The sequence below is a fragment of the Ranitomeya variabilis genome, chromosome 4 (genome assembly GCF_051348905.1).
Source record: "Ranitomeya variabilis isolate aRanVar5 chromosome 4, aRanVar5.hap1, whole genome shotgun sequence".
NCBI classification, from domain to species: Eukaryota; Metazoa; Chordata; class Amphibia; order Anura; family Dendrobatidae; genus Ranitomeya; species Ranitomeya variabilis.
In genome coordinates this window covers 202,718,473-202,739,136 of record NC_135235.1, presented here as the reverse complement: position 1 = coordinate 202,739,136, position 20,664 = coordinate 202,718,473, and the positions used below count along the sequence as shown (strand labels likewise).

The window sequence follows — 20,664 nt, the reverse complement described above, 5'->3', positions numbered from 1 at the left end:
TGTGGCATTGACCTGGTCTCTAATCTGAGCTGCTGTTAACCTGCGATTTCTGAGGCTGGTGACTCAGCTAAACTTATCCTCAGAAGCAGAGGTGACTCTTGTTTTTCCTTTCCTGGGGCTGTCCTTATGTGAGACAGTTTCTTTGTAGCGCTTGATGGTTTTTGACACTGCACTTGGGGACACTTTCAAAGTTTACCCAATTTTTCAGACTGACTGACCTTCATTTCTTAAAGCAATGATGGCCACTCGTTTTTCTTTACTTAGCTGCTTTTTTCTTGCCATAATACAAATTCTAACAGTCTATTCAGTAGGACTATCAGCTGTGTATCCACCAGACTTCTGCACAACACAACTGATGGTCCCAACCCCATTTATAAGGCAAGAAATCCCACTTATTAAACCTGACAGGGCACACCTGTGATGTGAAAACCATTCCCGATGACTACCTCTTGAAGCTCATCAAGAGAATGCCAAGAGTGTGCAAAGCAGTCATCAAATCAAAAGGTGGCTACTTTGAAGAACCTAGAATATAAGATATAATTTCAGTTGTTTCACACTTTTTTGTTAAGTATAGAATTCCACATGTGTTAATTTATAGTTTTGATGCCTTCAGTGTGAATGTACAATTTTCATAGTCATGAAAATACAGAAAAATCTTTAAATGAGAATGTGTGTCCAAACTTTTGGTCTGTACTGTAGACCAAATGTCTTAGATTTTAAAATCATTTTTTCAAGCTGGTGTTATAAAGTATTCTAATTTACTAAGATGATGACTTTTGGCTTTTCATTGGCTGTAAGCCATAATCATCAACATTAACAGAAATAAACACTTGAAATACATCACTCTGTTTGTAATGATTCTATATAATATAGGAGTTTCACTTTTTGTATTGAAGAACTGAAATAAATTAACTTTTTGATGATACTCTAATTTTGTGAGAAGCACTTGTACATGTTCTCTGTGTTTTCCACCGATAGAACAAATACCTGTTATATCCTATGAGGCTGTTTAAACGTCCTTGTTTTTTTGCAGACTGATTGTCTGCAGAAAAAATCATGGATACATGTACGTTTTTCCGTTACGGATCAAAATTACCCAAAAAAGTCTACGGGTCTGTGAAAATCAAAGGTTGTAGACAGGAGACGATTTACACATTTTTTTTTTGCATGTGAGAAAATCATTGATGAAACACTAATGGTAAAAACTGAAACACGGACCAAACAGTCCTTTTTCTTCACAAATGTGAAAAAAACAAGCGTCAAAGTGAGGTTTAAGGGAATGTTCACACGACTGATGTAAAAAAATTGTCCGATTATTCTGATCAGAATTTGATCAGAGTGACATCAGTTTTTCTCGCAGAGAGAGAGAGAGAGAAAAAAGTTTCTCCAACTTTTTCATTCTGTTAGTCCATGGAAATCTAACAATATTGGGATGTCATCCGATTTTTTTCACGGACCAATAGACTCATATAGACATTTTTATCCAATGCTCTAATCAAAATCGGATACGTCTCCAATTTTTTTCCACAGACCAGTCGGTCCAAGAAAAAAATTGGACATGTGCATAGCCCCATAGATTATCATAGGTACGAGTACTCTCTGTGAAATAACTGATAACGCTCGTACAAGAAAATCGGTCGTGTGCACATTTCGGAGCAAGAACTGAAAGTTCCAAGATATTGATCAAATTCCCTACTTTACAGTTAGAAATTTATACATCATATTGGAGATTTTCAATGTTTGCTCCGGCAAATCTTTATCATTGAGATTAACAAGATTAACCTTTTTTTCTCAAAGATATAGAAACCCTGCTCATTAATTGAATGTTTTCTTATAAGGTCTTGGAATGCTTTGCAGTGGTCCTCATTCCACGCCTCTGGCAGGGAAAGGGTTTCAAATAGGAGCCAGACGGGTCTACTGTCTGCATATTTCTCGCAGGGTATTAAATTGGAGTCTTTGCAATACCAAGTAATTGTTAGAATGCTGTTTCATTCAGTCATCCCCATAACATAAAAAAAGAAAAGAAAATCTATTTTAGTCCATACAGCACCTTAACATGGAGCAACGTGGTAACCAGGACCCATAGCCACAATCACAAGAGGAGCCGGAAATGCTGGCACGTAGGTGGCTTTTGGCAGGGATTTTGTCCAGTGTGTCTGGACAGTGACACAAGTATGGTAGGTATAAGGGTTGAAGTGGCACCCAGGCCCTGGAGCCTAAGGTGGCCCAAAAGGTCCCTTTGGCCCTTGTAAGATGTCCAACATTATTAAAGACCTGAAATATTTCTGAGCCCTGTTAGAGATTTTGCACTGGAGCCAACAAGTTTCAAGTCACACCACTAGCCTTGGATTACTAACCTGGCCACCGAACCAGGGTCTGGCTTTAGTGGGATGGTACTGCAGCGCCCCAGAGTCCGGGTCATTGCAGTAATGTCATTCTTCCACCAGGGGGAGTGATGTTATGTCTGAAGGCAATAAAGGAGATCTCTTTACCAGGTATCACAAACCACACAACACACTTCACACTCCAGGCCGCCAGGGGGAGCTACGCTCCTATCTATTAGGGCACTCCTCACAATTAGGTAAAACTGGTAGTCTGGACAGGAAGTTAGGCAGAAGCGAGCTGGGCTTCACCCAGTAAGCTGCTATCTGAGCTCCTTTCAAGTAGTGGGTCCCTGGCAGGGATGGGATCCTGTCAGAGGCCTAGATAGAAGGCCACGGAGCTGTGCCTGCCCCACGTGTGGCAGCATCCTAAGAAAGGGACACAAAAGAGAAATGTGTTGCGGAGGGTGAGAAACGAAGTAATAGCACAAGGAGAGGAAACCAGAAGGAGTTCTGCCCTGCAAAATGCTGCCTCCTTCTGAGGCGCAGAATCCGGTAGCCGGAACACCGAGGGCGTAAGGATCTCTACGCTTTACTTCAGAGACCGGCAGGACAGTTAATTCCACGTTAGCTGCCTGACCTTATACCCAGGAGGCACGGTGGCAACTTGTGGGGGCTGGGGCGTGCTAGAGTCCCTGTAAAAAGCCTCAGGCCATCAGTCATATGGGTTTGTCCTATCCTATCCATCAGGGGACAGAGAGAAAGAGACATTACATCTACAATAGTTGTGAGGACCTTACCGAGAAGCTCAGCAGGGAGGTACTACAACATCCAGGTGCTAGAGGAAGGCTACTGATTTCCACATGGATAAGGGGACTCTGGATTTGCCTTCAGACCGGCCGGACTCTGCCTACCCTGTGTTTTGTACCCTGGACTGTGGATGCTGAAGCCTTCAGTAAAGGTAAAGAGACTGCAACCTTGTGTCCTCGTTATCATCCACTATCTAAACTCTGGAAAGCCCTGGGGATACACTTCACCTGTGGGAAGGTATACCATCCAGCTGCCATCACATCACCCCAGCGGACGCCTAAGCAGCGTCGGTCACCCTGACCGAATACCACATTATCCTTTTAAAAACCTTTCCCCCATTTATAACGGACGTCCCTAGGACCACGGACCGGGTCAGCCACCGTGACATCCCCACTGAGAACCGAAGGACCCGGTACCGAATACCCCATAGCCCTACTGGGGGCGCTCCAGTACCTCCACCTGGGACACATCTCACATGCTACAACTCTGAAAGTATTTCCATCACAACCATAGCCCATTCCAAAAGATATGGCAATCCTGTAGATTGGGTTGCCAACTTCATTTTTGCAAAAGCTTTTCACAGGCCTCTGCATTGCATTGTTATTCCTGTTTTGAAGACAACTTGCTTGACTACCCTTATGATAGCGCCACAGTACCACATCCTAGACTTGTCGGTCCTTTTTGCCTAACCCTCGGCTCGTTTAACAACAACTTGATTACTCCTTGGTTCCACCTCCTAGTTTTGTATGATCTAGCCACTTCCTAACCCTGGGTATTTGGTGGCAATTTACTCAAGCTAATCAACCTACCCAAAATGTTGCATTTCTGCATTTTTTGTAGCTTGGCCTCTAAGCAATTCCCTGATCTAGGGGGTAGGTTTTCTAACTCGAGACCAGGGCTCAAAATTCCTTGGGTCAGCTGACTACTTCAACCCTAACCACAGTCATGGTTAAGTGATTGTTGTTTGGATTGGTTCTTTCTCTAGGAATATATATATATTATTATATAGATATATCTTAAAGGGATGGTCCACTACTTGGACAATATCTTTTTAAATAAAACAGGGCTCATTGAAAATAAACTCAGAGTACGCTCACCTACTGGATTGGTGCCTATCCAGGGATGTCAATATCATGTCTGCTGGCATTGCGCAGACATTCTGTTGTCTCTTGAGTGCTGCAGCCAATCAGTGCCCTCTAATTGGCTGCAGCGTTCATGCCTCCTCTGGACACCTGAGTTCAGTCTGATTGAAGTGCTAGTGAAGCAGCCTATTAGTGACCACTGATTGACTGCAGTGGTCATGTGAGATAACAATGTCAAGTGAGTACCATTAGATGAGGCACCGCCATTGCTGGAATGGTGCCGCTCCGGGAGGTGAGTATAAGCTGTTTCAATGGGGCTCTGATTGTTTTAAGAAGGGGGTATCCAAGAAGTGGACAATTCATTTAAGAAGGGATTATTTAATCACCAATATCATGAGACGTAACTGCCTATAAAATAGGATGTGGTCATCTGAGAATAAAGACGACATGCGGGAAAGTCCCAGTTACATTGAACACCAAAACCATTATGCAATGCTCTTAATTTTGTTATTTTTGTGAAGTTCTTGGGACTTTTCAAAGAATTGTGAAGGTTTTACTTTGTTCTTCTACCAGTAACACACTCACTCATTCAGGTAAGAAGAAAATGTATGACTGGGGATTAACATGATGGGTACGCTCCACAATAGAAACTCAAAGTATTCAAAGCCAAAACAGACAATAAAACCTGGAAGCCGGGTCTGGAAGCTATATCCGTATCTGCCCCCCAGGGACAAAGAACTTGAGGACATTTACATTGACCATGCAGATGAGTATTCCCTCTTCAGTCTATTCTCAGAAGACAAGTACTATGATATCAAAACAATATTACCGCCTCCTGGACAATTCTCAAGCCATACGTCTCACTCAAGTTCATATACAAAGAAATATCCACTCCAGGGACACTCGTAGGTCCCACAGGTCCAGTTGAACTGGACTTGACTTTGGAAACAATAGTTTGCTACTTGGATTGATTTCTCATAGGTCCAGTAGAACTTGACCTAAGAAATCAAGTCCATCAGTCCATCATGATGGACTCCCTATAATGCAATTCCAAGACATAACTGTCCAAATAGGCCAAGGAAATTTCTAGCATGGCCCCATTTGGCAATGAGACAACTATACAATAGAGGAATTTCAGTCTTGAGTGACAGAATTTGCTGCCCTTTACATCACCGGGCATATGCGCTATGTGATCTTTTACTTTTATATCATAATCAATAATAACGGAAAGATATAAACTGCAGAACTGGGCAGCAGGCACTAAACTATGTCTGGACCTGTGGTGTTATGCTCCATACAATGCTTACGTCCTTGTACTGGTAGAATAGATATGAGTCCATCATGGAGGTACTGGGTGTTGAATGCCCTCCAGTTTCCCATTGGTGATCTATACTACCGGTAGGTCATTGTTACTTCCCAGTCCCAGCTCCAGCACCGGGCCTTGCTCCCTTCTCCTATGGCAGGTTCCCTGTGAACTTCGTAACCTGGCAAGCACCTATTATGTTATCACACAAGTTCTTTTCAGGCTGACTAAGGCACCCTTGATTTGCCTGAGTGTTCAGGAAATTATAGCACCTTTCTACCACATGCTTTTGCAGGAGTTAGCTTAATTTTCCTTCAGACATTGCTGAAGGCAACTTGCTAATTATCTTTCCTATAACTCTTGTCTGCATTCCAGCATCCAACTACTACTACAACTAGCTCAGATCAGTGAGTCCTGTTGAGATTTCTTTCTCTACTGCGCTGAATCTAACTACAAATTGCAAACTCCTTTCCGCTAGAAAAATACGTGATAGCACCAACATCTCTGCTAATCCATTGGCTACCAGTGTTACTGCTGCAAGTTTCAGATTGCCGATACGTCTCTAGTATTCATTCGGATAAAGGGGTTGTCGGCCTTATGGTGCAAGTCTGTAGTCACTCGATGTGAGTGTAGACATGTGAATCCTCACAACGTGCTGTAATGATTCTCAGGTGTCGGAGCTGGCAGTCATGGGACCACAAGTATGCGGTTTGCATACTTCTGGCCACATTCCAACTAGATGTGTCCGACCTCACTAAATACACTTGCATGTACGTCTAGTCAGCATGTGACCATACGTATGCAAATTGCAAACTTGTGATCAAGCACCTGCATCCTCGAAGTGTGACACATAGTGACTGCAGACTTGTACCATAAGTCCGGACAACTTCTTTAAATGTATTCCTACCTCAGGATACCCAATTTCATATACTTCTTCTCAGCTGTTCCTGTATATAACCGAACTCTAACTGCTTCTACTACTTCCATCTTCTCTTCCCCATCTCCTGTCCTGCATGCTGTCCTGGTCCTCGTTGATCCACTTGCTGTCCATATCCACTGCATCATCGCCTCTGGACCGTGCTGTTCTCTCTGAACCACGGCTTCTAAAATCCACTTCATCAAGTGAGCCGATATCAATCATGAAAATGTTAGTCTAAGACAGTGTTCTCCTACTCCGCTCCTCAAGAGCCACCAACAGGTCAGGTTTTCAGGATTTCCATTGTATTGCTCAGGTGATAATTGCAGAAACTTGCACAGGCAACAAGTCAATCACCTGGGCAATACTAAGGAAATCCTGAAAACATGACCAGTTGGTGGCTCTTGAGGAGCGGAGTTGGGGAACGCTGGTCTAGGACAACCCCTTTAACTTTATATTATTTTCATCCATGATACCAGCAAAAACGGACATATTACCATAATTTTTGCATGGACACATGGTCTGCAAGGAATAAAACATAGACATGTGACCATCCCTGAAGGCTATAATGGGTGAAAATCATATTAGGATACTCTATACACATTTGAAAACTCTGTGATTTTTTTTCAGGAGGAAGATGCCTTCTGATAATTACATCTTTTGTCTTGGCGTGTCTTTTTGGTAATTTTTTTTAACCCCTTCCCGACCTTTGACGCATACGCTGTGTCATGAAAGTCGGTGCCAATCCGACCTGTGACGCAGCGTATGCGTCATGGAGGGATCGCGCTCCTGCAGATCGGGTGAAAGGGTTAACTCCAATTTCACCCGATCTCCAGGAACAGGGGGAGTGGTGCTTCACCCCCTCGTGGCTACGATCGCTCTGATTGGCTGTTGAAAGTGAAACTGCCAATCAGAGCGATTTGTAATATTTCACCCAAAAAAACGGTGAAATATTACAATCCAGCCATGGCCGATGCTGCAATATCATCGGCCATGGCTGGAAAACCTAATCTGTCCCCCCCCACACCCACCGATCTCCTCCCCAGTGCTCCATTACGTGGTCCGCCCCCCTAAGTCGTCCTGTCCGCTCCTCCGTCCTCCTGTCCGCTCCCCCCGTGCTCCGGTCCCCCCTCCCTGTGCTCCGGTCCCCCCCCCCCCGTGATCCGATCACCCCCCTTTCATACTTACCGGGCCTCCCGGTGTCCGTCCGGCTTCTCCATGGGCGCCGCCATCTTCCAAAATGGCGGGCGCATACGCACTGCGCCCGCCGAATCTGCCGGCTGGCAGATTCGTTTCAGATGTATTTTGATCACTGCGATATAGCCTATCACAGTGATCAAAATAAAAAAAAAAGTAAATGACCCCCCTTTATCACCCCCATAGGGACAATAATAAAAATAAATAAAATATATATTTTTTTTCTACTAGGGTTAGGGTTAGAACTAGGGTTAGAATTAGGGTTAGAATTAGGGGTAGGGTTAGGGTTAGGGCATGTGCACACAGTGCGGATTTGGCTGCGAATCCGCAGCGGATTGCCGCGGATCCGCAGTGGATTGGCCGCGGATTGGCCGCGGATCCGCAGCGGATTGGCCGCGGATCCGCAGCGGATTGGCCGCGGATCCGCAGCGGATTGGCCGCTGCGAATTCGTAGCAGTTTTCCATCAGGTTTACAGTGCCATGTACACCTATGGAAAACCAAATCCGCTGTGCCCATGGTGCGGAAAATACCGTGCGGAAACGCTGTGTTGTATTTTCCGCAGCATGTCAATTTTGTGCGGATTCCGCAGTGTTTTACACCTGTTCCTCAATAGGAATCCGCACAAAAAAACACTGTAAATCCGCTGTAAATCCGTAGGTAAAACGCAGTGCCTTTTACCTGCGGATTTTTCAAAAATGGTGCGGAAAAATCTCACACGAATCCGCAAAGTGGGCACATAGCCTTAGGGTTGGAATTAGAGTTAGGGTACCGTCTCACAGTGGCACTTTGATCGCTACGACGGTACGACCCGTGACGTTCCAGCGATATCCATATGATATCGCTGTGTCTGACACGCAGCAGCGATCAGGGACCCTGCTGAGAATCGTACGTCGTAGCAGATCGTTTGGAACTTTCTTTCGTCGCTGGATCTCCCGCTGTCATCGCTGGATCGTTGTGACAGCGATCCAGCGATGCGTTCGCTTGTAATCAGGGTAAACATCGGGTTACTAAGCGCAGGGCCGCGCTTAGTAACCCGATGTTTACCGTGGTTACCAGCGTAAAAGTAAAAAAAAAAACATACATACTCAGATTTCGGTGTCCTTCAGGTCCCTTGCCGTCTGCTTCCCGCTCTGACTGTCTGTCGGCCGGAAAGTGAGAGCACAGCACAGCAGTGACGTCACCGCTGCGCTCTGCTCTCACTGTACGGGACCTTGGCATCGTTGGTCGCTGGAGAGCGGTCTGTGTGACAGCTCCCCAGTGACCACACAACGAGTTTCCAACGATCACGGCCAGGTCGTATCGCTGGTCGTGATCGTTGGTAAATCGTTATGTGAGACGGTACCCTTAGGGTTGGAATTAGGGCTAGGGTTGGAAATAGGGTTAAGATTAGGCTTGTGGTTAGGGTTAAGGATAGGTTTAGGGTTGTGTTGGGGTTACAGTTGTGGGTAGGGTTGGGATTAGAGTTAGGATTAGGGTTAGGGTTGGATTTAGGGTTACGGGTGTGTTGGGGTTAGGGTTGTGGTTAGGGGTGTGTTGGGGTTAGGGTTGTGATTAGGGTTATGGCTACAGTTGGGATTAGGGTTAGGGGTGTGTTGGGGTTAGTGTTGAAGTTAGAATTGAGGGGTTTCCACTGTTTAGGCACATCAGGGGTCTCCAAACGCAACATGGCGCCACCATTGATTCCAGCCAATCTTGCGTTCAAAAAGTCAAATGGTGCGCCCTCCCTTCCAAGCCCCGACGTGCGCCCAAACAGTGGTTTACCCCCACATATGGGATACCACCGTACTCAGGACAAACTGGGCAACAACTATTGGGGTCCAATTTCTCCTGTTACCCTTGCAAATATAAAAAATTACTTGCTAAAACATAATTTTTGAGGAAAGAACAATTATTTTTTATTTTCACGGCTCTACGTTATAAACTTATGTGAAGCACTTGGGGGTTGAAAGTGCTCACCACACATCTAGATAAGATCCTTTTGGGGTCTAGTTTCCAAAATGGGGTCACTTGTGGGGTGTTTCTACTGTTTAGGCACATCAGGGGCTCTGCAAATGCAATGTGAGGCCCGAAGACCATTCCATCAAAGTCTGCATTTCAAATGTCACTACTTCCCTTCCGAGCCCTGACGTGTGCCCAAACAGTGGTTTACCCCCACATATGGGGTATCAGCGTACTCAGGAGAAACTGGACAACAACTTTTGGGGTCAAATTTTTCCTGTTACCCTTGGAAAAATTTAAAAATTCTGGGCTAATAAAATATTTTTGAGGAAAGAAAACACATTTATTATTTTCACGGCTCTGCGTTATAAACTTCTGTGAAGCACTTGGGGGTTCAAAGTGCTCACCACACATCTAGATAAGTTCCCTTGGGGGTCTAGTTTCCAAAGTGGGGTCACTTGTGGGGAGTTCCTACTGTTTAGGCACATCAGGGGCTCTGCAAACGCAACGTGACGCCCGCAGAGCATTCCATTAAAGTCTGCATTTCAAAACGTCACTACTTCCCTTCCGATCCCCAACGTGTGCCAAAACAGTGGTTTACCCCAACATATGGGGTATCAGCGTACTCAGGAGAAACTGCACAACAACTTTTGGGGTCCAATTTCTCCTGTTACCCTTGGGAAAATAAAAAATTGTGGGTTAAAAAATCATTTTTGAGGAAAGAAAAATAATTTTTTATTTTCATGGCTCTGCGTTATAAACTTCTGTGAAGCACTTGGGGGTTCAAAGTGCTCACCACACATCTAGATTAGTTCCTTGGGAGGTCTAGTTTCCAAAATGGGGTCACTTGTGCGGGAGCTCCAATGTTTAGGCACACAGGGGCTCTCCAAACGCGACATGGTGTCCGCTAATGATTGAAGCTAATTTTCCATTCAAAAAGCCAAATGGCGTGCCTTCCCTTCCGAGCCCTGCCGTGGGCCCAAACAGTGGTTTACCCCCACATAAGGGGTATCATCGTACTCAGGACAAACTGGACAACAACATTTGGGGTCCAATTTCTCCTATTATCCTTGGGAAAATAAAAAACTCCGGGCTAAAAATCATTTTTGAGGAAAGAAAAATAATTTTTTTATTTTCATGGCTCTGCGTTATAAACTTCTGTGAAGCACCTGGGGGTTTTAAGTGCTCACTATGCATCTAGATTAGTTCCTTGGGGGGTCTACTTTCCAAAATGGGGTCACTTGTAGGGGAGCTCCAATGTTTAGGCACACAGGGGCTCTCCAAACGCGACATGGTGTCCACTAACGATTGGAGCTAATTTTCCATTCAAAAAGTCAAATGGCGCGCCTTCCCTTCCGAGCCTTGCCGTGCACCCAAACAGTGGTTTACCCCCACATATGAGGTATCGGCGTACTCAGGAGAAATTGCCCAACAAATTTTAGGATCCATTTTATCCTGTTGCCCATGTGAAAATGAAAAAATTGAGGCTAAAAGAAATTTTGTGTGAAAAAAAAGTACTTTTTCATTTTTACGGATCAATTTGTGAAGCACCTGAGTGTTTAAAGTGCTCACTATGCATCTAGATAAGTTCCTTGGGGGGTCTAGTTTCCAAAATGGGGTCACTTGTGGGGGAGCTCCAATGTTTAGGCACACAGGGGCGGCTCTCCAAACCTGACATGGTGTCCGCTAACGATGGAGATAATTTTTCATTCAAAAAGTCAAATGGCGCTCCTTCCCTTCCGAGCCTTACCATGTGCCCAAACAGTAGTTTACCCCCACATATGAGGTATTGGCGTACTCAGGAGAAATTGCCCAACAAATTTTAGGATCCATTTTATCCTGTTGCCCATGTGAAAATGAAAAAATTGAGGCTAAAATAAATTTTGTGTGAAAAAAAAGTACTTTTTCATTTTTACGGATTAATTTGTGAAGCACCTGGGGGTTTAAAGTGCTCACTATGCTTCTAGATAAGTTCCTTGGGGGGTCTAGTTTCCAAAATGGGGTCACTTGTGGGGGAGCTCCAATGTTTAGGCACACGGGGGCTCTCCAAACACGACATGGTGTCCGCTAAAGATTGGAGCCAATTTTTCATTCAAAAAGTCAAATGGCGCGCCTTCCCTTCCGAGCCTTGCCGTGCACCCAAACAGTGGTTTACCCCCACATATGAGGTATCGGCGTACTCAGGAGAAATTGCCCAACAAATTTTAGGATCCATTTTATCCTGTTGCCCATGTGAAAATGAAAAAATTGAGGCTAAAAGAAATTTTGTGTGAAAAAAAAGTACTTTTTCATTTTTACGGATCAATTTGTGAAGCACCTGAGGGTTTAAAGTGCTCACTATGCATCTAGATAAGTTCCTTGGGGGGTCTAGTTTCCAAAATGGGGTCACTTGTGGGGGAGCTCCAATGTTTAGGCACACAGGCGCGGCTCTCCAAACCTGACATGGTGTCCGCTAACGATGGAGATAATTTTTCATTCAAAAAGTCAAATGGCGCTCCTTCCCTTCCGAGCCTTACCATGTGCCCAAACAGTAGTTTACCCCCACATATGAGGTATTGGCGTACTCAGGAGAAATTGCCCAACAAATTTTAGGATCCATTTTATCCTGTTGCCCATGTGAAAATGAAAAAATTGAGGCTAAAATAAATTTTGTGTGAAAAAAAAGTACTTTTTCATTTTTACGGATTAATTTGTGAAGCACCTGGGGGTTTAAAGTGCTCACTATGCTTCTAGATAAGTTCCTTGGGGGGTCTAGTTTCCAAAATGGGGTCACTTGTGGGGGAGCTCCAATGTTTAGGCACACGGGGGCTCTCCAAACACGACATGGTGTCCGCTAAAGATTGGAGCCAATTTTTCATTCAAAAAGTCAAATGGCGCGCCTTCCCTTCCGAGCCTTGCCGTGCACCCAAACAGTGGTTTACCCCCACATATGAGGTATCGGCGTACTCAGGAGAAATTGCCCAACAAATTTTAGGATCCATTTTATCCTGTTGCCCATGTGAAAATGAAAAAATTGAGGCTAAAAGAAATTTTGTGTGAAAAAAAAGTACTTTTTCATTTTTACGGATCAATTTGTGAAGCACCTGAGGGTTTAAAGTGCTCACTATGCATCTAGATAAGTTCCTTGGGGGGTCTAGTTTCCAAAATGGGGTCACTTGTGGGGGAGCTCCAATGTTTAGGCACACAGGGGCGGCTCTCCAAACCTGACATGGTGTCCGCTAACGATGGAGATAATTTTTCATTCAAAAAGTCAAATGGCGCTCCTTCCCTTCCGAGCCTTACCATGTGCCCAAACAGTAGTTTACCCCCACATATGAGGTATTGGCGTACTCAGGAGAAATTGCCCAACAAATTTTAGGATCCATTTTATCCTGTTGCCCATGTGAAAATGAAAAAATTGAGGCTAAAATAAATTTTGTGTGAAAAAAAAGTACTTTTTCATTTTTACGGATTAATTTGTGAAGCACCTGGGGGTTTAAAGTGCTCACTATGCTTCTAGATAAGTTCCTTGGGGGGTCTAGTTTCCAAAATGGGGTCACTTGTGGGGGAGCTCCAATGTTTAGGCACACGGGGGCTCTCCAAACACGACATGGTGTCCGCTAAAGATTGGAGCCAATTTTTCATTCAAAAATTCAAATGGCGCTCCTTCCCTTCCGAGCCCTGCCGTGCGCCCAAACAGTGGTTTACCCCCACATATGAGGTATCAGCGTACTCAGGACAAATTGGACAACAACATTCGTGGTCCAGTTTCTCCTTTTACCCTTGGGAAAATAAAAAAATTGTTGCGAAAAGATCATTTTTGTGACTAAAAAGTTAAATGTTAATTTTTCCCCTCCATGTTGCTTCTGCTGCTGTGAAACACCTGAAGGGTTAATAAACTTCTCGAATGTGGTTTTGAGCACCTTGAGGGGTGCAGTTTTTAGAATGGTGTCACTTTTGGGTATTTTCAGCCATATAGAACCCTCAAACTGACTTCAAATGTGAGGTGGTCCCTAAAAAAAATGGTTTTGTAAATTTTGTTGTAAAAATGAGAAATCACTGGTCAAATTTTAACCCTTATAACTTCCTAGCAAAAAAAAAAATTGTTTCCAAAATTGTGCTGATGTAAAGTAGACATGTGGGAAATGTTATTTATTAACTATTTTGTGTCACATAACTCTGGTTTAACAGAATAAAAATTCAAAATGTGAAAATTGCAAAATTTTCAAATTTTTCGCCAAATTTCCGTTTTTTTCACAAATAAACTCAGAAATTATCGACCTAAATTTACCACTAACATGAAGCCCAATATGTCACGATAAAAAAATCTCAGAACCGCAAGGATCCGTTGAAGCGTTTCTGAGTTATTACCTCATAAAGGGACACTGGTCAGAATTGCAAAAAATGGCAAGGTCATTAAGGCCAAAATAGGCTGGGTCATGAAGGGGTTAAAGCCTGAAGAACGGTCAGGTCTTTTTCTTTAACGACTTGCCGTGTTTCTTTCAAGAGACTGACCATATGTATGGCAAGTTGTCTTTACATAGAAAAGTTTATATTTTTTGAGAATTTTCTGGGTGCTTTCTCAGGTGGATTATGGAGCAAACTCACCTGAAAAAGATGTGTGCCGATTTTTTTTTCTACCGAAAATACGTTGCATCGGGACATACGCTTAATGGTTTTAGAACATTTCCTTCTCTTAAAAGTATTCTTCATTATAAATAGTCTTTATTGTCCATTACTGTCTACATTGTTTTCTTTCCCACAAAAAATCTCCAAATTTTTCCTCTGGGTGATCTGAGGGCACTCAATAAATAAATGTTTTGGGTTTTTTTTACCGGCCCCAAATGTCGCTATTATACGAAAGAAGGAAACAGATTTTGTCAATTGCAAACTGAACTAATAAGAGAAACTGAGAAAATCCAAAAATATGTAGAACAAAGGTGAGACTGAATAATGGATATCCTGCGTCCCAACGTGCGGAGAGTGAGGAACGTGACAGCTGCAGGTTTGGAGATTAGCTCCAGGCTCTGATTCATTCAGACGTCGTCAGTAATTCTTTATTCAGCAAAATAAAAAACAAATGAAGACGTGGGAGACATGACCAAGGAGTTCATTGCTGAGACTGGAGGAGAATCAGAAGATGACCAATTTGATCTGTCACCTATCTGCTTTCCGGGGGACGGGGCATACAGCACGTTTTAAGCCAGAATTTAACCCCTTCGAGCTGCAGCCATTATTTTTTGCTTTAGATTATTCTTTCCAGAGACGTGACTTTGTTTTTATTTTTCCATTGATACAGCTGCATGAGCATTTGTTTTTGTTGTTGTCAGGAGTTGTAGTTTTGAATGACACCTTCTACCTTATATATATGGAAAAATTGAAACTTTTTTTTATGGGTGTAGAGTTTGAAAAAATACAACTGTTCCATCGCTAATAGGGTAATATACACTGCTCAAAAACATAAAAGGAACACTAAAATCCCACATCCTAGATATCACTGAATGAAATATTCCAGTTGTAAATCTTTATTCATTACATAGTGGAATGTATTATGAACAATAGAACCTAAATATGATCAACGTAAATCACAACTAATATCCCACGTAGAACCAAAAAACAACGACGAAGCTGTTGGCGAAACGCGCGTAGGGGCGCGTGTTGCCACACATGGACAAGGAGAAGGGTAAGAGGACAGCATGAGACTAGCTCTCTTATATTGTTAGGATGACGGTCACTTGACCATAGGGTATATCCCTTCCTACTCTGTTATCATACCTATTACTGTGGTATATTAAGCATTGGCACTTTAAATTATAGATTCCCCTCTTTGTCCATGGTGCAACACTGGTTCTGGTGCACCCAGTTCTCAATATTCATATGACTCTGTGATAATTATTGCCTATTTTTCTGGATTGTAATTATTTTTGTTTTGTTTGTTTTTTCTGTATATTTAATAATAAACATATATACTTTTATATTTCTATGAGGTATAATACTTCGTGTTTTTTGGTTCTGTTTGAGTTTGAAGTATCTCAGGGTACTATCCCGATGAGTCCTGGATGATCCAGACAGGACTATTTTCTATGTAGTTATGGTTTCTGTATCTGAGGTTTTGTTTCTAATATCCCACGTAGGTCTGGAGTTGGAATGATGCTCAAAATCAAAGTGGAAAATGAAGTTACAGGCTGATCCAACTTCAGTGGAAATGCCTCAAGACAAGGAAATGATGCTCAGTAGTGTGTGTGGCCTCCACTTGCCTGTATAATTTCCCTACAATGCCTGGGCATGCTCCTGATGAGGCGGTGGATGGTCTCCTGAGGGATCTCCTCCCAGACCTGGACTAAAGCATCTGCCAACTCCTGGACAGTCTGTGGTGCAACGTGACGTTGGTGGATGGTGCAAGACATGATGTCCCAGATGTGCTCAATCGGATTCAGGTCTTGGGAACGGGCGGGCCAGTCCATAGCTTCAATGCCTTCATCTTGCAGGAAATGCTGACACACTCTCCAGTCACATGAAGTCTGGCATTGTCCTGCATTAGGAGGAACCCAGGGCTAACCGCACCAGCATATGGTCTCACAAGGGGTCTGAGGATCTCATCTCGGTACCTAATGGCAGTCAGGCTACCTCTGGTGAGCACATGGAAGGCTGTGCAGCCCTCCAAAGAAATGCCACCCCACACCATTACTGACCCACTGCCAAACCGGTCATGCTGAAGGATTGTGCAAGCAGCAGATAACTCTCCACGAAGTCTCCAGACTCTGTCACATGTGCTCAGTGTGAACCTGCTTTCATCTGTGAAGCGCACAGGGTGCCAGCAGCAAATTTGCCAATCCTGGTGTTCTGTTGCAAATACCAAGCGTCCTGCACGGTGTTGAGCTGTGAGCACAACCCCCATCTGTGGACGTCGGGCACTCCGACAATCCTCATGGAGTCGGTTTCTAACCGTTTGTGCAGACACATGCACATTTGTGGCCTGCTGGAGGTCATTTTGCAAGGTTCTGGCAGTGCTCATCCTGTTCCTCCTTGCACAAAGGCAGAGGTAGCGGTCATGCTGCTGGGTTGATGCCCTCCTATGGCCCCTTCCACATCTCCTGGTGTTGGCCTGTCTCCTGGTAGCACCTCCAGCCTCTGGACACTACGCTGACAGACACAGCAAACCTTCTTGCCACAACTCGCATTGATGTGCCATCCTGGATGAGCTACACTACCTGAGCCACTTGTGTGGGTTGTAGAGTCCATCTCATGCTACCACGAGTGTGAAAGCACAACCAACATTCAAAAGTGACCAAAACATCAGCCAGAAAGCATTGGTACTGAGATGTGGTCTGTGGTCCCCACCTGCAGAACCACTCCTTTATTGAGTGTGTCTTGATAATTGCCAATAATTTCCATCTGTTGTCTGTTCGATTTGCACAACAGCATGTGAAATGGATTGTCAATCAGTGTTGCTTCCTAAGTGGACAGTTTGATTTCACAGAAGTTTGATTTATTTGGACTTAGTTTCTGTTGTTTAAGTGTTCCCTTTATTTTTTTGAGCAGTGTATATATGTATGTGTGTGTTTTTGTTTTTTCCTTGATGTATTGATTTTTTTTTTCTTTCTGGCATGTATCCTAGTGGTTTAATAATCTTATGTCTTTACAGATTGGATCTTTCTAGATTTGGTGATACTAAATTTGTTTATTTTTTAATTTTGGTGTTGAAAAAAAGGGGGACTTTAAACGTTTATGTTTCTTTAAAGGGGTTGTCCAGCATTAGGCTATGTGACTGCAGACTTGTGAGTCCTCACACTGCACGTTGGGAGGATTCTCTGATGTCTGTGCTGGGAGCGTGTGCTCATTTGACTGCAAGTAAGCAATTTGCATACTGCAGCCTATATTCCGACTAGACATTTGCAATCAGTGAGGTTGGAAACAGTCTAGTTGGCATGTGACAACATGTATGTAAATCGCTTACTTGCTTTCATGCGCCTTCCTCTCCCGACGCCGGCATCAGGGTATCTTCACAGCGCGCAGTGCGCATGATGTAAGGATTCACAAGTCTGCAGTCACATGGAGTGGCTGTAGACTTGTAGTATTAGAACGGACAACCCCTATAAGTATTTAATATTTTTTAAAACTTTTTTTTTAAATAAACGTAACTTTTTTCTTTTAGTCCCCATAGGGGACTTGAACTTGTGATCAATATTGTGATAATGTAATGAAATTAAAAGCGTTATCTGGGAATTTTCTTTACCTAACCTCTTATCGACAGGTAGTTGCTAACTGCCTGCCGGTGCTGCTCGGCGATGATCTCTCCCAGGTCAGATCGGTCATGGACTGTTTCTGCCGGTGATTCTCCTACCTCCTGTGATGTCATGTTGACCATGCAGTTCCTTCTCTGCTGCTCTGCTCTGTTGATCGGGCCATCAATGTGTGATAAGTGGGGGAGGATAACCCGTAAGAACGCCATTAAGTAGCAAAATAAGGGGCATCCCTATTATGATGAAGCGCGGTGGCTCATCGGTACATGTGGATGTGTCCACCTCTGTAGCCCAGTCTTTCTCAGCTGCTGATCAGTGGAGATCTTAGTATTTAGATCTCCACTGATCACATATGGATCATCGAAGGAACGCCACTTTCTGGTGAATGAACACATTCCTGAAAATACACTTTAATATCAGTATTTTTGGCACATCCATTTATTTGAGACAGAGAACCAGAGGTCAGTAGAACCTTGACACACTCTCAGATCTTATCAGACGTAATATTACAGGATCTTGTAGAATAATATAACCTAAGATATGAGCTCCACACAACCCCCATAGGACAAGGAACTCCTTCCTGAGTTGCAGACTAGACGTACTGTATGTGACACTTCGGAAGGAAAAGGAAAACATCACTCAAACGTCTTGTCAGGGACAACGTCCCCACTTTTCTTATACAAAAACATATCTATATGTAATAGGATTCATCTATGGCATATTACAAGATTTATAACATTGGGAGACATTCCGGGTCGTGTCCCAACATTCCTGTAATTTGCTGACATTCCTTGTCTCAGAAAGGAACTTTGTTTTTATTTCTTATCAGTTTTTTTTTCTGCATTTGATCAAGTAACTGATAATGTAGGAATCTCGAGAAAGGGCAAAAAGTAACACAAAAGTCAAAGTAAAAAGGACCCAGCAGATCTTATCATATTTAGTACCACAAAACTGACTACACAAGACTGACGAATTCCGAGTTTTATGAAGTTAGAGACCCCCTTCTCCAGTCTACAAGCCCCCATTCACTGTTGAACACTGTCTTTAAAACTGTCGCTATAAACAAATCTAAATCATACAATAACATTCATAAAGGTAATATATTGATTCTAAAAGAAAACTTAGCGGGTAGCTAGCCTTGGAGGAATACTGAACGTTAATACAATACTCAATAAATCAATGCTTCATCTAGTTCCTTCAAATAAACTCATTGCCTCAGTGGTTATTACTATGGTGGCTTTATGGTTAGTACTATAGCCTTGTAGCACTGGAATCCTGGGTTTGAATCCTACCAATGACAACAAATGCAAAAAGTTTGCATGGGTTTCCTCTAGATGATGTGCTTTTCCTCCACACTCAAAAGACATACTGATAAGGAATTTAGATTGTGAGCCCCAATGGGGACAAAGATTATGATATTTGTGGAAAAAATCATGGTGCCTACAGTGAAGCATGGTGGTGACAGTGTCCTTATGTGGCGCTGCATGAGTGCTCTTGGTCTCCGGGTGCTTCATTTCATTGATGATATCATGAATTCACAGATGTACTGCTCTATATCAAAAGAGAAGATGCTCCCATTACTCCGTAAAACATGCCAAAAACGGCACCAAAAATGCAGCAAAACCTTTGTTTTTGCCACAGCTTCTTTCCTGATAAGCACTCAGGTTTTGCTACAGGAAAAAAAACGCAGCAAAACTTCCCAGTTTGAACTTAGCCTTATGGGGAATTCTGAAAAGACAAGTTGTCAATCATCATTCTCCATCCAGCACCCAGGCTCTAAAATGGGTTGTTCTTAAAGGAACCCTCCTCCAGTCAAAGTTTTTTTCCTCAATATATTGCTATCATCATATTATATGGCACTGTGCACTTACAGTTGCTCATTTTACCTTTCTACCCAGCTCATTCTTCTCTTTTCTCTGCTCTTTGTGGAAAGAGGAAGTGTCTTGACCCTGCAGAAATTATTCCCCTCTTCACGTCCTGACTCAGCTGCTCCTCCTCCTCGCCTGGGACTTTATCAGTGATAACTCACGCAGGGAAAATTGACCTCCTGTTTCTACATAAAGCTTAGAAGGATTCAGCTCGTCAGTTATTAATCATGTGAAGTCACAGACCTAATGGAAAAGAGAATAATTATCTGGGTAGAAAGGCAAAATGAGCAATTGTAAGTACACAGTGCTAGAAATTATGATGCATTTAATATATTAATAAGATAAACATTTTGATGAGACTGCTTCTTTAAAGAATGGAAACTGACTTTTTTCTGGCCTGATATAATCCCGGACCGGGCTTATATCTGATGAGGAACTGGTGGCAGTCCTGCCGGGCCAGCAGCGCTCTGTTTCACTGATGCTAGTGAAAGGGGCCTTCCAGCCTGTCAGTGTTGTGAGCGAGTATGGTGCCACATCGGTGATTGCGTGGGCCACATCATTTCACCCTTGTGCCTCTCTGGGCCCATGTGGACAGGGGGTGTCTGTGGAAACTGTACCAAGATGACCCTACATGTCCCCAGGGGTGCGGAATGTAATGTTGGTGCAGGTGAGGAGATCATACCGCCTGGTCCCTAATAGTGACGTCCTGTGGAGAGGCGAGGTGCGGGTTCATCACATATACAGTAGATATTGCAAAATGTTGACAATATGCCTAAAAGACTTAGTGCTATCCTTAAAATTCATGGGAGGAGCATACAGAATACTAGATATACGGTAGCTGTTTTTGAAGATTTTGAAATAAATGTTATTAAATTTACTTTCATATGTTATGGGCTACATTCTTTTCTATTCAACTCAGTCCTGTGAAAATTTTTCAAATAAATCTTGTGTTCCGTGAGATATTAATTAAAATCTTGCTTTTCAAAGAGGGTGTACTTACTTATAC

General features: G+C 43.3%; 1 protein-coding gene across 1 annotated transcript in view; it reads right to left on the bottom strand.

Annotated features, from left to right (window-relative positions):
• Positions 1-19,698, bottom strand: part of LOC143770236 (uncharacterized) — a 75,535-nt gene extending 55,837 nt beyond the window's left edge. Inside the window, exon 1 of the mRNA XM_077259657.1 lies at positions 19,677-19,698. The gene's annotated coding sequence lies outside the window, so the exon portion shown is untranslated. The remainder of the gene's footprint in view (positions 1-19,676) is intronic.
• Between the last annotated feature and the right edge of the window lie 966 nt (positions 19,699-20,664).